At 45.1% G+C, this 16,906-nt stretch overlaps 1 long non-coding RNA gene across 1 annotated transcript in view; it reads left to right on the top strand.

Moving 5' to 3' along the window:
• Positions 1 to 3,004: 3,004 nt before the first annotated feature.
• LOC122466709 overlaps positions 3,005 to 16,906 on the top strand; it is a 36,504-nt gene continuing 22,602 nt past the window's right edge. The window contains exon 1 of the long non-coding RNA XR_006292438.1: positions 3,005 to 5,389. This is a non-coding gene — a long non-coding RNA (uncharacterized LOC122466709). The remainder of the gene's footprint in view (positions 5,390 to 16,906) is intronic.

Genomic DNA, 16,906 nt, shown 5'->3' with positions numbered 1-16,906 from the left:
AAACATCAATTTCACACACACAATTAGATGAATCAATGAAAAAAAATCCTTCAGTAGTAATCAAACAGGGTCTCCGCTTTCCTGGAGGGCGCAGCCTCCCCTGTACCGAGCGTCTGCAGGGGTATGGTAAACTGGGCCTCTCAGCTGCACAGGGAGCCCCCTGAAAACCCCACTTTCACTGGCCCCACAGCTGCACCAGCATCCCCCTTTTGCCCCTCCTGTGAAACCATGAATATTTAAATTGTTTAAAAATAAAAATAAATATTGATATCTGTTGAAATTACCAAAAAAAAATAAATCAAACTCTGCCAAGCCTAAGGATGGTTAAGCACTGGAACAGGTGACCTAAGGAGGTTTGTAATCCCTGTCATTTGAGGTTTTTAATAAAAGATTAGACAAACACCTGTCAGGGATAGTCTAGATATACTTTGTCCTACCTCAGCACAGAGGGATGGACTAGATGGCCTCCTCCCTTCCAGCCCTGCATTTCTATGATTCTGTGATAGTGGTGAAAAACACTTCTTCTGCAGCACAGGAATTGTCTAACTGCTTATCCCTTTTGACATAATGTCAGGTATTTTCTACACAGATAGGCCAAAACTGAGAATCTGGACCATCTCCAAACACTGAGGAAATTTACATCTAGATCCAAATTTTGCAGCGTGGGGGTCATTTCTAGTATCTTCCAAGCTACCTCTGAAATAATATTTAATTTACAGTACCAGATGAAATTTTCTGATCTCTAGTAATCTCTGGGCTATATCTGTTTACATACCTTTACGGTAGGGCTCATACTTTGGATTCCACAACAACCCAAATAAAGCTGAATAAATCTGCATTTGTGTTTATAATTTTCATGGGTATTTTAATGTCTCAAGGAACCAGTTATAAGGACAATATAACACACCATTTTTTTCTTCCCACACTACTTCCACCATCCAGGAACTAAAATACTGTAAGACTACAACTCACATTTTTTATTCCCATACATTTAATGAAAATTACAATATGTAATATTTTAGACCCTACAAAATTACCATCTTGTATCCATCCCTTTTGGTTCTACAGTGGCAATAAACTCACAAATACTACGTGAACATCTGTACCGATATCCTGGATGAAGCTGGTGCACCAACAAAGAGGTTCTGGCATGGCAAGGCTTTATAAATATGCAGCACATAAGAAGAATCAGTGGGCTGAAGCGTGAAAATGTATACTACAGGGTAGCAAATTTAGTGCAACTAAGAGCCCTCTGAGTAACTTGCTAGCTATCTGCGGTTCACACCTAGGGATCAGTCCTGCTCCGACTGAAATCAATGGCAATACTTGGTTGTCTGAGTGCAATAAGATGTAGTAGATTACAAGTGTACTCATTAACTGCAGGGCCCATCATGCAATGCCCTGTTTCTGCTCAGAGCAAGATGGAACACTGCATGCTCAGATCTATAACCTCTGTGGGTTTCTCCTCTGTACTGAAGATTAAAACTGCCACATTGTGGAACTCTGTGTGGGCTGTATTTGGCCCACAAGCTGCACGCTGCCATCCCTCATATGCACTGGAATGTAAAACTTTCCAGCCTAAGACAGATTTTGTTTTGTTTTTAATTCTTTAACAAAATAGAACTTGAAATGAGATGGATTTAAGTGGGAGTTTTACAATGCATGAGCCAAGGCTAAAGGAATTTTCATTTCACTCAGGGCTTACATTAATCCCTGAACTTCTCTTCAGTGTTGAGAAAACCACCAGCTTAACTGCATGATGAACAGACCACTAGCCTGGTCACATGATAAACTAGATGAGACAAATCGGTGGAGAATATGCTATGGAGAGCAATCCTACATTGCTTGAGGGTGGATGGACTAGGTGAGCCAACAATGAGTCTTTTCCATAACTTCTATGATTCTCTGATCAACAGACCATTCTTACAGCCATGTGATGGGATGATGAAAATGATCCTGGCTTTTTAGAAACTTCTCAGATGTCAAGATTTATAAAGTTCTGGGACTTTTGCCACTGTATTCAGTGGAGCCAAGATTTATTTCAGCCCTTGGCTTATAACTAGGTTAAACAAATAAAAACAATAGATCTCTTGAAAAAAAGTGTAGGAACTTTATTTTAAAATGTTATGAAGACGCAAAGATGCCCTGTGTATTTTATTCAGGAACTTGAAAATATGAACCAAGAATGGTGAAGCTAATGTTGAAAGTACCAGGGAAAAGTACTTTCAACATTAAAGTAAAGTTGAAAGTACCAGGGAAGATTTAATTATATAATTTATTGCTAAGCATGTATGACATATACAGCAATTCCCAGATCAAAGGGTCTGGTCCTGCTGTCTTTAGTTAGGTGAGTAGTCCCATTGATGCCTGATCTTGTCGTATGTCAGATCTATAATCCTGCTGTATCAGATGACTAAAGAAATTTCAGTTAGACAATGTGGATTAGTTATGTTCATCACCTCTCCAAATCTTTTTTGGTGTCTAATAAAGTGCAGTTAAAAGATATTTGTTTGGCTTGTAGCAAAACTCACATTTTTCTTCAGATTTAATTCTTAACTGCAGTCCCAGCTAACATTATGGGCAGGTCTACACTACGGGATTAAGTCGACCTAAGTTACACAACTCCAGCTATGTTAGTAATGTAGCTGGAGTCGACATAGCTTAGGTCAACTTATTGTGGTATCTACACCATGCTGGGTCGACGGAAGAAACTCTCACGTCAACTTACCTTATGCTTCTCATTTGGGTGGAGTTTGGGAGAGTGATCAGCGGTCAATTTAGCGAGTCTTTGCTAGACCCGCTAAATGGACCACCGGTGGATCGATTGCCGCAGCATCAATCCATGGTAAATGTAGACAGGCCCTAAAGACTATTCCCATGATAGCAGCAGCTTATTTCTGAAAGAAGAAAAGTCCATTGTCTTGTATATGTTTCAGACCCTACATGTTTGATCTCCAATAGACCCAATTTACTTATTTATAACCCTTCCCTGATTGATCAGTATAAAAAGTTTCACTTCCAAAGACAGGCCCTACCTAAACAGCGAAATACCCTTTGAGTGTGATGTGCAATGCAGATGCTGACATAAGCATTTGCATTAATTTTTGCTTTTCTTCATTTCTTCCCAGGAAATTGTGCACTCTCCTAAAACTATCACAAAAAAGCAGTACACTCAGGTTTTCTTACCCTTCATCTGAAGTGGCTGTTGTTAATTCACTAGGCTGCTGTAGGCGGCAACAGTAGCTAACACAGACTGTGCCATAGTCATTTCACTTTGCTTGACTTGTTTCTTTGGCAGAATAAGAGAACTGTTGTGAGTGGGAAGAGAGGAGATTGTGCGCTGAGAGGGAAGGAAGTTTTATGTTTGCATCCATCTGTGCAAGTATTTCAACATAGCTTTTTGCAGCATGCTGTCCCCTTACAGCAGGGGTTCTCAAACTGGGGATTGGGACCCTTCAGGGGATCGCAAAGTTATTACATGGGGGGTTGCGAGCTGTCAACCTCCACCCCAAAACCCCCTTTGCATCCAGCATTTATAATGGTGTTAAATATATTTAGAAGTGTTTTTAATTTATAAGGGGGGGTTTCACTCAGAGGCTACCTATGTGAAAGGGGTCACCAGTACAAAAGTTTGAGAACCACTGCCTTACAGTAAATGCAACGACATGCAGAATGTAGGATGCCATGGCTAGACATGGGTGATGCTCAAAATGCCTTGAAGTTCCAGAGTGATAATCAAGATTTGGGTTCTTATCTGGGCATCTTCAGTCTTGACATAGGGCAGGGAATATCGTCTGAAGAGGTGTTTTTGAGTGATTCCCAACATTTCCTAGTCTTGAGGATAACTCTTCTTTCAAAAATCCACTTAATTATGTATAAGACCAAATGTATTCTCAAAATTACTCTAGCTGTTATTTAAAATTATTATTTAATGAAGTATTGAACACTTAAATGGCAGTGTCCAGTGTTGTGTCCCAGACTACTGGGAATTCCTAATTTTAAAATTTGATCGCATTGGTTTGTAGTTAGGAGTATTGTTAATCCTATTTGTATGGCATTGGTCTCCATCAGTGCTTCCTGAACTCCCAAAGTCCTGTCCCAGCATGCACTGGAGCAAGTGTAAACCAGGATGGGTATTCAGGAGGGACACTCTCTAGTTGTTACAAAGTCCTGAGGTAGCATCTTGACCTCTCTAAAGTCAATGAGGCTAAGATTTCACCCCAGTCAGGAATCCCCAGATGATTACATTTTACATCTTCAAAGCACCTTGCAAACATTGACTAACCCTCACAAGCTCTTTTCAAATAGACAGGAATTCCCAGAACCAGTCCTAGATATTTTGGCAACAGGCAGATTAGAGGTACAGAAATGAAATGCAGAGGTTAAGTGATTTACCCAAGGCCACAACTGGAGGAACTATATGAACCAGGATTAGGATTAGCCAGACATTCATTGTATTCAGTTCTATTCTCAGACCACTGAACCATGCATTTTTCTGTTATTGTTATTATTTGTATTCTGGTAGCACCTGGAAGCCCCAGTTGAGATCAGGATCCGATTGTGCTAGACTCTATGTTAATACCTAGTAGGAAGCAATCCCAGTGTTTCTGTTTCTAGTCCATTCTGAATTCAGGAAGTAAATGGAGATGTGTAATAGGTTCCTTATAACATCCCATTATAATAGGTGCTCTGGAAACAACTGACTGCTTGGGGATCTAAGGGGCAAAGGCTCAGAGGTGCCAGTACACTGGGGGCTTGTTTGTGTCCTACAAAAAAATGCCAACAGTCACATCTCTGTGCATAACTTTTAAATAACTGCACTTCTGCCTCTCTTTCTAACTTGAAGGGGGCAGAGATCAGGACATGTGGCTTTGCTGCTTACATCCCTGCCTGTCAAGAGAAGCAGGCAAGGAAGAAAATAACTTTCCCCGCTTGAAATCCTTTTCATGTGATGTTTATAAGATCTCTATAAGTGAAAATCTTTGCCATAAAGGAGAGGCATCCAATACTGGCTAGTGCTAGAGGCAGGATGTCAGACTAAATCAGCCTCTCCTCTCCTATTTTTACTATGGTGGTGGTAGCGATGATAATGGAAAAGGGAAATAATGATATTCACATATTGTCCAGCATAACCCGTATATGCCCTAGGCAAGAGGGTGAATACAATTCTTTAGGATTAAATTAGACTGGACAGTGGTCTGACCTGAGATGGAAAATCCTATGATTATTTAAAAAAATTCTCCCATCTCTGACTCCGTAAGAAGCGTTATTCTCTAATCTTGTGTAGGGGGCCAGAAGCTTCAAGGTGACCTTGCTGAACAAAGACCGCCAGCTGAAAGAATAACACCCATTTACCTGCAGTGTTGAACTAGACTCTTCAGAGAGAGAGGTGAGCACATCAGCCTACTCCAAAATAATATAGGATGTACATGATAATAGACAACTTTTTTTCCCTTATGGCTATCAGGCAGGGTGCCCACTAAATTCTAATGTTATTACCATCTGATAAAGTGACCTGCTTGCAAAAGGGTTGCAGTCCACTTAATCGATTCATAGATTATAAACCGAGAAGGGACTATTGTAATCATCATGCATAATATGAGCCAGAAGACTTTCCTGTATTAATTCCTGTTTGAAATAGGGCATATTTTTAGGAAAATATCCAATTTTGATTTAAAAATTTCTAGTAATGAAGAATCCACCACAACATTTGGTATCTTGTTCCAATGGTTAATCACCCTCACTGTTAAAAATCTTCACCTTAGTTCTAGTCTGAATTCTCTAATTTTGACTGGTAGCCACCACTACATCTTATTATACCTTTGTCTGCCAGATTGAAAAGCCCTTTATTATCAAATTTCTGTTCCCATGTAGGTACTTACAGCCATGGTGTAGCTAGGAGTGGACATTTGGGTGGGCCCCCATTTATGGTGGCTAGGCCATGACCAAAGGTCTGATGTCACAGAAAGCACATGAGCCAGGAGGGCCCTAAATCACTGCTCCACCAGGCTCCCCCCCAGCAGTGTGCCAGCACCGCGGTCCCTTCGTGGCTCTCCATCCACCATGGGTTATTCACACCAAGACCCACAGATCCATGCAGGAGCCACCCCACTCTATGGCCCCCTTACCTGGTACAGGCTAGTAGGGGAAGGAAGGAACTGCTGGTTTGAGGGTCCCAGGATTGGAACCTGGTTTAGCGGGCAGGCCTGGGATCCCCTATGAACTACTGCACGAGTAGTGCAGTCAGCACCATGGATATAGAGACTGCCTGAGACTTTGAGGAAGAAGATTTTGATAAGACCCCGGAAGGGGAGAATGATAGTGATTTGGCCGGAGGGCTGAGCCATGAAGAAGAGGCACTGCAGCCAGGGCCGTCCTTACCCATACACAAACTACACGGCTGTGTAGGGCACCAGGAAATTTGGTGCCTCAAATTTCCTGGTGCTCTACGCAGCTGCATGCTGCTCCAGCAGCCAGCCCGATCCCCCGGTCACCTCAGCTGGCCAGGAAAGCTGCCCCCGCTCCTGCCCCTACTCCACCCCTTCCCCAAAGCCCTGGCCCCTGCTCCGCCCCTGCTCTGCCTCTTCCCACCCTTGCTCCGCCCCAGCCCCACCCTTACTCCACCCCTTCCCCAAAGTCCCGGCCCCTGCTCCGTCCCCACCCCGCCTCTTCCCATCCCTGCTGCACCCCAGCCTCGCCCCCACTCCATCCCTTCCCCTGAGCTATGTCCTGGGGGACTGCAGCAGGAGTTGGGCGCAGCCTGCGCTCACGGAGCGGCAGGAAGTGGAGCGACCCGGCCCCAGCCCGCACCACACCGCCAGTGAGTGCTGGGGGGCAGTTCTCCCCTACCCCCCAAGTCTGAGAGCCAGGGGAGCCGAGTGGAGCAGGCCGGGGCCGGGTCACTCCACTTCCCATCACCCCGTGAGTGCGACCCGGCCCCAACCCGCTTCACTCCACCGGCTCGTGCTGGGGGGCAGTTTCCCCTTACCCCCCAAGCCTGCTGATGCCCCCAATAGACCTTGGGTGCAGCTTCCCACTCCCCTCAGAGGCCTGGGGACACGCTCCCTGCCTCCGCCCACAGGGGGGTGCTGCATAGGGCACCAAAATGTCTAGGGACGGCCCTGACTGCAGCTCGTATCCAGAGAGAGAGGGGCCACAGAGTGAATGACTGAGGCAATGGGCTGAGTGACTGCAGGAGAGGACATGGACAGTGGCAAGCTAATTCCCCAGATGACCAAGAGGAGGTGCTGTTGAGCAATGAGTAGCATGCACCCCATGACAACCCCCTTGTATTGGAGTGCAAGAACTGGCTCCCTCCCCCCAAAACACTGGGTGCTCCCTTATAACAGTGCCCAGCCACACCACCAGTGTGGACCCAGAAGCCGCACATAGACACTTCTTCTTTGCCCCAATGGAGTAACTGCTTCCTGCTGGCTGTACCATGCTTTGCAGACCCAGAGAGAACCTCAGTCAGTGTACAACCTAGCACATTGGCTGGCAGATCAAAGCGGACACCAGGGTCCAATCCTGCTAGCCCATCCCTTGGAGATGTCATGTTATTGCCACGACTGTGCTGGGCCCAAGAAATGCAGACCATGGCTTTCCAGCCCCTTGGGGGGAGTCATGATCCCAGGCTGGTTTGACTTTTAACTCCATCAGCTGATGTGGGCGTGTGGGGGGCATAGGCCGCAAGGGAGAGCAAGCCCCAGATTCCCTTCCATTGACAGGCAGGAAGGGCATGGCACTGCACTCGGTCACCAGTATGCTGTGGTCCTGCGTCATGAGCCAGATTGTCAGGGCTAGACAGGGTTCGATTACAGAGCACCCCAGTCTCAGCACCCCAACAACCTACCCCTTGCACTGGATGGGGGTGCACGGTCACAGCCCCATGAGAGCTTGAGATGTCTTGGGCTGTCTCCTTCCACACCCACAGCAGCCTCAGTGACACCAGGGGAAATTGAGGCCAAGAGAAAGGAGGTGGCCCAGCCCCAGCACATGCAGCCAGCCAGCAACAGAGGAGGGAATGGAACCCAAGAGTCCTAACGACCTTGCTATCTCTCCAAGAAGGGCAGAGAATCCTTTACTTGGACCCAGAACTGGCACATACAGCAGCTGGGCTGCTGGCATGAACCTCCCTAAGATAGGCATCCCCCGACTTGTGTGTCCTGACGACAAGGAGCGCTCACATGCCTTGGAGGGTGTGTCATCAGCATGGCAGGAGCCCTCAGCCCCAAGGGAGGGAGCTTCTGTCAGTACAGGGAATAGAGTGATGGAGTCTGCACTAGTGAGGCCAGCCACAAGCCCCAGTGCTGAACTGGGCATGGGGCAAGGCCCTGACAGCACTGGGGGCATCTGGATCCTGGTCCAATGCCCCCAGTCCTGGGCTCATTACACCCCTCTGCCTCCAGAGAAGCTGGATCCCATTCCAAAAAAGCCACTGAGCTGGGCTGGGAGCTAGTGGGAAAGGTGAGGCCCACAGGGCTGTGACTCACTCCAGGCATGCAGCCAGACCACGGCAAGGCCAGGAACACAGCCCAGAAGCCCCATAGCCCAACCCCTAACCACAGGCTGTTGGGAAGCATCACTGGCCAGACAAGGCCTGCTCCCGTAGGATCAAGGCCAGTAGAGCCCAGGGACGAGGGTATGCACAGCGCTCTGTCCAAGGGGACTTGCCTGGAAGGGCCAGCAGGACCCAGCACTAGTGGGGCCAAGGAAGGGTTGGCTCCCCTGCTGGATGGCACTTTCTCAGCTGGCATTCATACAGGTTCAGGTGTTGGTGGGCTAATTGGTTAGGCCCTGGCCATGCCCCTGACTTATAGACTCTGCTCAAGTCACCCGTTAACTTCCTCTTTGATAAGCTGAATAGATTGAACTCCTTGATTCTCTCACTATAAAGTACGTTTTCAAATCCTTCAATCATTCTCGTGGCAATTTTTCAACATCCTTCTTGAATTGTGGGCACCTGAACTGGACACAGTATTCCAGTAGTGATCGTACCAGTGCCAAATACAGAGGTTATTTAACCTCTCTACTCCTCCTCAGTGTTCCTTTGTTTATCCATCCATAGGTTGCATTAGGCTTTTTAGCCACAGCATCTCACTGGGAGCTGCTCTTGTTCAACTGTCTAGCCATCATGACTCCCCAAGTCTTTTTCTGGAGTCATTGCTTCCCAAGGTTGAGTCCCGCTCCTGTAAATATGGCCTGCATTCTTAGCATTTCCCCTTTGGGGATCTGAGTTTGTTTTGTACTAGTTGCCATGCCCTTGTGAATTTCCCAGTTGCTGTTTATTTTCTGCCAGTCTCCGTGCTTGTCAATCCCTGGTGGCTGGTATTGTGGGTAATGTTCACAACCATGAGGCATGGGCTATTTTGTTTTGGGTGTTATCTCAACCAGCTGAAATATGTCAGAATAGCACTCAGCCCTTCACATACACACACCACCCACTCTCCCCGTCGGAAAAACATAGTGGACGACCTCAGAACAGAGGCCAAGGAATAAAAGAGTCACTCAGGCCTACTTGTGCTCTCTCCAGGTATGGTGGAGGTATACGAATGGGGCAGTGTGCATAGGCAACTGCTGCCTCTGTCTGTGTCTGCTTGGTGAATAAACAAAGGACTTTAGGGTGTAGCACTGCCACTACCATGAGGAATGCTTATGGGTGCTAGGTTTGTATAATTTGTGGTGGTGCCCAGAACGGGTCCAAGCAGAACGGACTGGGCTGGGAGCTAGCGCCCCGGTCCCCGTTCTTTGTGGGGGGAGGTGCCATGCTTCAGGGGGATGCGGGATCCAGGGCAGCCTGGGGATTTAGCAGGGGTCCTGGTGCTGGCAGCAGTGAGTGACTCAGCCCCAACCCTCCCCACTCCGCTCTGCTCCACCCTGCCGGCTCCCTGTGTTTCTCGGGGAAGGGTGCGGGAACGGGAAAGCGGCGGGGCAGAGGCTTGAGGGAAGGGGTAGAATGGGGATGGGGTGGGGGTGTAGCAGGGACAGGAAGATGCAGGGCGGAGCTGCTTTTGTGGCCAAGCCCCCCACTAACCTCTCAGACCACCCTGGACTCCGCGTCCCCTTGAAACACCGGGCCCCCCAAAGCACGGGGCCCGGGGCGGTTGCCCCAGTCCATCCTATGGACGGGATGGCTCTGAAAATATAAGCCCCAACATTGGTGGAGCTGGGCCCATGTTCCTGAATATTGGTGGAGCACGGGCACCATGGGCCCAGATAACTCGCCGCCTACGTGAATGCTTTATAAATGCTGATGGATGGACTGGTGAAGGGATAGGAAGATAAATGGTCTGGTGCCTCTCCCCAGCACCAAATTCATGTACAGATTGAAAAATGAAAAGTAATTACCACTCAGATCAAATTCTTTCAAAAGTCAAACCTGGCTAGCCCAACAGCGGATATTTGTTTTTAGGGTTGGTCTTTGTGGTTTTTATTAGCAATGCATTGTTCCCCAGGGTCAGGAGCAGGAAGGGAGGAAGAAAGGAAGAACAGCAGATCTTCTTGAGCTTCCACTGTTAAAACAAACTATGTAAAACCTACACTTAATTCCGAGAACATGAACATTGTCAGCACGGTGTCTTCAATAAGTTCCTCCTTGCTTTGAAGAATGCATTAGCCACTGGTTTTAATTATTTATTAGCCTGCTGGGCCACCCTACTGTAATAAAGCTATGGCATTAGGATGTGATGTGATATGTTTAGGTAGAGAGTGCTTTATGTCTCCGGTGACGGATATGATGATGCTGAGTTTGTTCCTCTTTCAGAGTTTGAGGCAAACAAGTTTCAGAGGGGTAGCCGTATTAGTCTGTATCAGCAAAAACAATGAGGAGTCCTTGTGGCACCTTAGAAACTAACCAATTTATTTGGCCATAAGCTTCCGTGGGCTATAACCCACTTCATCAGATACATCTGAGGCAAACAAGTTGAGTTAATCTTGGGCAGGTGGTGACTGTTTTTATTTGTAATCGTGAAGTTTACACACTGAGGTTTATGGGCCCAATCCATCCGAGGTATCACTCAATTAACAAACACAGTGGAGAGGGCAGGATTTGGGCAATAATTATTTGGGCAATAATATTTGCACTAACAGCATCCCTGGACTTTGGTAGGCTTTTTTATCAGCCATTCCCCAGGTACTCATTTGGGGTGTCTCTGTTTGGGTCTGTCTCCTTCAGACAGAGCGTAACTGCCGCAACTGTCTCTAGTTGGAGTTGTGAGACCTCAGCACCTCAGGTTTCTCAAGCTGGGCACCCAAAATCAGAGTTTTAAAGAAATTGGGCCTTGTTATCTTGTAGAAGGCCATACAACAAACGAGCGGGAGAGCCAGGAGTAGGACCCAGAAGTCTCAGTTTCACTACCTGTAAAGTGGCACCAATACTTCCCGAGCTCCCCCTGAGGTTGGGAGCCTGGCTTAATGTTTGCAAAACACCTCGAGGTCCTCACCTGAAATGCCACGACACAAAAGCGGACTTATTATTACTTGTATTATTATATCTAAGCCCCATTGATCTATATAGCCATAATTTAGTCACCATCCAACCAATTACAAATATGGTGTACATAACACCCACCAAAAAGCCTTGGTCATGGTGGTTTGAAAACCCCTTTGTGGGACAGTAAGTGTTTAAATGTTTAGAATATTTTGGTTCTGAGCTGTTGCTCTGAAGAGTCCTGCGCGGGCTTGGCTTTATGGATGGATGAGAATAATAGAGGATGAATGGCAGGGAATTCCTGCTTGATATGAAATGCAAGCTGTAAATAAGAAGCAAAGGCATATTCAGTTGCAGGTGGGTGGCTGGTCTTCCCACTCCATCCTACCTACATAGCACAATGTGCATGGAAGAATGTATTGAGAAAGCATGGCCTGGGTTTCCAATACTTCATTCACTAGATGGCAATGTTGCACAAAGTTCGAAAGTGAGGTCTAAATTGTGCTCCCACTGATATCAGTGAGTTTTGCTACTGATTTTAATAGGAGCAGAAGAGAGCCCCTTATGTATATCTGCCTCTCTGAACTGAATGGGGCAGCCATCAGGTAAAGACTGGGGCTATGTCAGCTGTGTAATGTTCAACTACAGCCACGGGACTGGCTTATTCTTGATGCCATGGCATATGGGTGAATATTCCTACAGGAGGCAGTTAGAGAGGATAGGGTTTAAACAGTACCCTGACAACTGCTGCGGCAACTTGTGATACACTGTACCATAATGGCTTGTGTAATGTTCCGTGGCCTCCCACACACAGGCACAGCTGGAATTCATGATCTGCAGTTCCAAAAACACAAACTGTTACTCTGTGAGTGGGAAATGATGAATACTTCCACAGGTATAACATTCCAGGGTATGAGAGAAGAGTGGTGCATACACAATGGGTGTCAGATGGCCAGAATTAGAACATAGAAGTTCCTGACACCCAATCCAATATTGAGACAAAAAGACTGATGAATTTTGCCTTTTCCCCCTGTCGTCTCAACTCCCTTCCCCTTTAGTTCAATGCATCCACCTCTTCTGGACATGGGAATGGGCGACAGGGGATGGATCACTTGGTGATTTCCCGTTCTGTTCATTGTCTCTGAAGCACCTGGCATTGGCCACTGTTGGAAGACAGGATACTGGGCTAGATGGACCTTTGGTCTCACCCATTATGGCTGTTTTTATGACAGAATTTGAAGATTTTCTATGGTAATGAATATTATAGAGAAGGCATATTAGGATCTTCTATTTTTCCTGTCCCATGCTGCAAGAACAAAGGGACATTCAATTAAATTGCAAGGTGGCAAATTCAAAACAGCTAAAAGAAAATACATGTCATCCAGCACATAATAAATTGTCATCTTAATTAGTGGGGGGTTTTAAATAAAGTTCTCAGTTACACTATAAAGAAAATGTTATATAACTTTGTAAAGAAGCAGAACTGGGTAAAGATTTCAGTACTTTAATCTGAGGGCCCTTTTCAAACCTGTTTTGGATATTTTAAAAAATTCTGAAATATGAAAAGATTTAAAAAATATATACACTGAATGACTGCAATTGCACGTACCAGTTGGGTAATCACTCGCATCCATGGCAATTGCCCATGCAGATTACACATTCACTTGCATTGCATGCACATTTTTGTGCTTGCAGTTTTAAAAGTGTGAGCCTCAAAAGCAAAACAAGACAGCCTCATCTGCATGCCGATATATATTTTTTTCTATCCATGACTAGTTTAGGTTGTTCATTATAATGGGATGGGTGCATGATCTGGAAAGCCACTGTGGCCGATGTAGTACCTTTTTAAGTGAGAGGACAGAGTGTCAAGGTGGCTTTGTAGAATGAATAGGGAGCAGTAGTCTCCTACCCATGTTGATTCCTCTAATATCCATGTTAATGAGGCTTGTGTAAGGCAGGGCTGCTGCATGTGGGGGTGATTTCCACTTGCAGATGCAGACTTTCCAAGTGTCATGGGGTATGTCTATACTGCAGCGTCCCAGCACAGGCAGACAGACTCAAGCTAGGACACTACAAATAGCAACATGTACGTTGCAGCTTGGGTTAGAGCTCAGGCTTTCAAGCCTGGAGATTCAGATGGGCCACAACATCCATACTGCTATCCTTAGCATGCTAGCTTGAGTCCCATTAATGCCAGTGTTAACCGGGCTTGGAGGCTCACTGCCAGCTGCAGTGTAGACATGCCCATAGGTTCGTGTTCCTTCTCTTGTCCCTTTCCTTTTTTGGCCCTGTGCTCTGCCCCTTCCAGAACACCAGCTATGCAGTGATGTATTGCTCTGGGGAAAACACTAGTTCAGTGTCAACTGAACTACTGCTAGTTTGGCACATTTCTTCTTCTTTTACAAATAAGAATTTGAGTAGTTGCTGTCTGGTTTGATGGGTTGGGCAGATCAGGGCCCTTCTGTCCTCACATCCTTCCCTGTGACCCATCCATTCTTCATGTCTTTCCCTGTGTCCCCACCTCTTCCTGCCACATTTCTTTGGATTCCTTTTCATCATTGTCTTGTTTCCCTGTGCCCCCCTGCTTGTTCCCACCCATTTCCACTTCTAACAGGCTGGAGTCCTGTGGAAAAAATAGTAAGTTATTATATAATTAAAGACTGTATTGTCATGCTGTCACATTCTGGGGAGCAATCCAGACCAGTGAGGGGTTGTCAGATCCTGCTACATTAGGTGCCATGCAGTACAATTGATTTCAGGATCAGCGGAAAAGCCAGGAGAGAGGACAGGAAGAAGATAGGAGCAGAAAGGAGCGCATAAGGGAGGGGAAGATAGAGTACAATCTCACATGTATCTAGCGTGACCAGACAGCAAATGTGAAAAATTGCGAAAGGGGTGGGGAGTAATAGGAGCCCATATAAGAAAAAGACCCAAAAATCGGGACATCTGGTCATCCTACATGTACCAGGTTTGAGTCCTTACTGGTGCAGCAATGATGGTCAAGTGTGCTCAATGGAATTTCAAGATCTGGTGTCATGGCAACAATCCTTCCAGTGCAGCTGCAGTGATGGTAAAATAAGGGTTCTTCTTTTATTGTCCCCCAAAGTCTCTTTTTAAGGGTCCCAAACAGGCAATGGGTGGGATAATTCATTCCCTCATTTCATCCACCAATTAGGCTTAATTTCTAACACACCAATATTGGTTCATTAATTTCCAATCCTCTATTCCTCTTGTTTACCACTCATAATCTTAACACAGTCCTTGAATGATATCAGTAAACCCTTTCTGTTTAAATGAATTCCGTCTTTCTGTCTCCTTCTCACATGTTTTCTTAAACAGTTTTATATAACAAATCATGTGAAAATTTGTGAACCTTAACCACTTTCCATCAATTAAATTAGACCTGCTATGCCCCAATTATTACAACAGGCCCCAGTATGTGGATGTTTATTAGACTGCCCCACTGTAAATATACACTTGTCTCATGTACCAGCTCTCCATCATCTTTATTTTCTCTCTTTTTTTTCAACATCTTTCTTAAGCCCCACCTAGTGTTTACCAACTCCTGGTCTATTTGGTTAATTAGAAGCAATAATATGGTTCCTGCTAGCTGCTGATATACAGGACTGTATTTATAAACCAGTTTCCATATTAGTTTGACATCAGGAAAACTTTGCTGTTTAATATTTAAACAAAACCTTTCATGCAGAAGCATGGGGATGGGCTAGATAATCTAACAGATCTCTCACCTTCAATTTCTATAATGCATTAACAGTAAAATTCTTTTCAGAGCAGCAGCCGTGTTAGTCTGTATTCACAAAAAGAAAAGGAGTACTTGTGGCACCTTAGAGACTAACAAATTTATTTGAGCATAAGCTTTCGTGAGCTGTAGCTCACGAAGCTGTAGCTCACGAAAGCTTATGCTCAAATAAATTTGTTAGTCTCTAAGGTGCCACAAGTACTCCTTTTCTTTTTAGTAAAATTCTTATTATTAAGCCACCTTTAAAGTGGGACAGAAAATGATTTTCAAGCTCTTAACAGGCACAGACTCACAGATGTTGCCCATCTCCTCTGTCTGATGGACTCAGCTTTCATCCGCCAGGTGCCACAGATGTTACAGGCTCAGATGCTCCAGTTCTAAAGGCAGATAATCAGCTTCTTGTTTTCTTTTATGAAAAAGATTGTTTATTATCTAGAGTCAGGCCTAGAATCCACCCTGTGCGACATTTTGTATCTTCCCTTTGTTCCATGACCACAAACAACCCTGAAATTGTGATTCACGCTCAACATATTGCTTGTCACATTGATGTTTTCCGACAGCATCCCAGAGCCATCGCCTACAGAAGCTGGAATTAGTCACTGATCCTGTGCTGTAATGCATCAAGTTCTATTCACTTCTGTTTTTACTTGATCCTTGTGTGTTCACAATGTCATGTGTTGTCCAGGATTAAAGGAACATGCTACCAGCTAGAGTTTGGGCCCAAGGTTTAGTCTCTTTAACAAAAGTGTTTTACAAAACCTACTATGAAAAGAAAAGCATTTGTGAATGTTTTTAAAATGTCAAGGATAAAACGGAGGGGCAGTTTTAGGGGGCAGTGAGGTGGTGTGAAACCAAATCAAAGATTTGTGCTATTGCATGAAAACCAGGAAGTGAAACTGACTCTGGAGGCCTACATTTTCCAATAAGTGCGTACCTGGTTAAAGTGCACTAATCAGGTTGTAAATACATGTACATCTGGGATATCCACATCTCAGTTAGACATGTGCAAAAGTATGCATGGTGCCCTTATGTATTTGTCTCTGAGAATTTGGACCAAACTTTCTATAAATATAAGTGAAACTTAACCAGTCTAGGTTGATAGTCTCAGCCTAATGAAATAAGGGAACCACCAGCATATTAATACTTTAGATTTTGAAAATTCAGTGTGAATAGTCTATACTGTTATGAGTTTTTTGTTGATAGTGCCCATTTAAGTATCCCCCAAGTTAAAATGTAGCTTGAATCTGGGGTTTCTAAATGCTCGGCATGCAGGGACATTGAGAGATTTCTTTTCTCATGCTCTGCTTCTCCTGTTAATTCTAATTACCAAGGGATCTTCATAGAATAACTTAAGAGATCATTAGCTAATATGTGCATAATTTAATCTTTAATATTTTCTCCCCATTAAGTATGTGATCAGTATGAATTCTTTGGGAGGTCGTTATCACAGCTTTGATCTTAATGAAGTGACTGGCTATTCATGTGTACATTTAGATTAAAGAACACAGTTGTAATTCCATGGAACATAAGAACTGCCTAAAGTACACTTTGTGCTAAAGGACAGATTGAGTGCGTGCAAAAATGATGGGCCAGATCCTGGGGAGCATCTGATACACACAGCACAGGCTGCGTGTGCAGTGATGGCTTAAAACTCTGTTATTAGATTTGGAGAATTTTGGAATTATTCTTAAGAATGCCTCTCCCTGCAAATATACTAC

This window comes from Chelonia mydas, chromosome 7, assembly GCF_015237465.2.
Source record: "Chelonia mydas isolate rCheMyd1 chromosome 7, rCheMyd1.pri.v2, whole genome shotgun sequence".
In the NCBI taxonomy this organism is placed as follows: Eukaryota; Metazoa; Chordata; order Testudines; family Cheloniidae; genus Chelonia; species Chelonia mydas.
The sequence above is the reverse complement of the archived record's forward strand: the minus strand, read 5'-3'. Positions and strand labels throughout refer to the sequence as shown.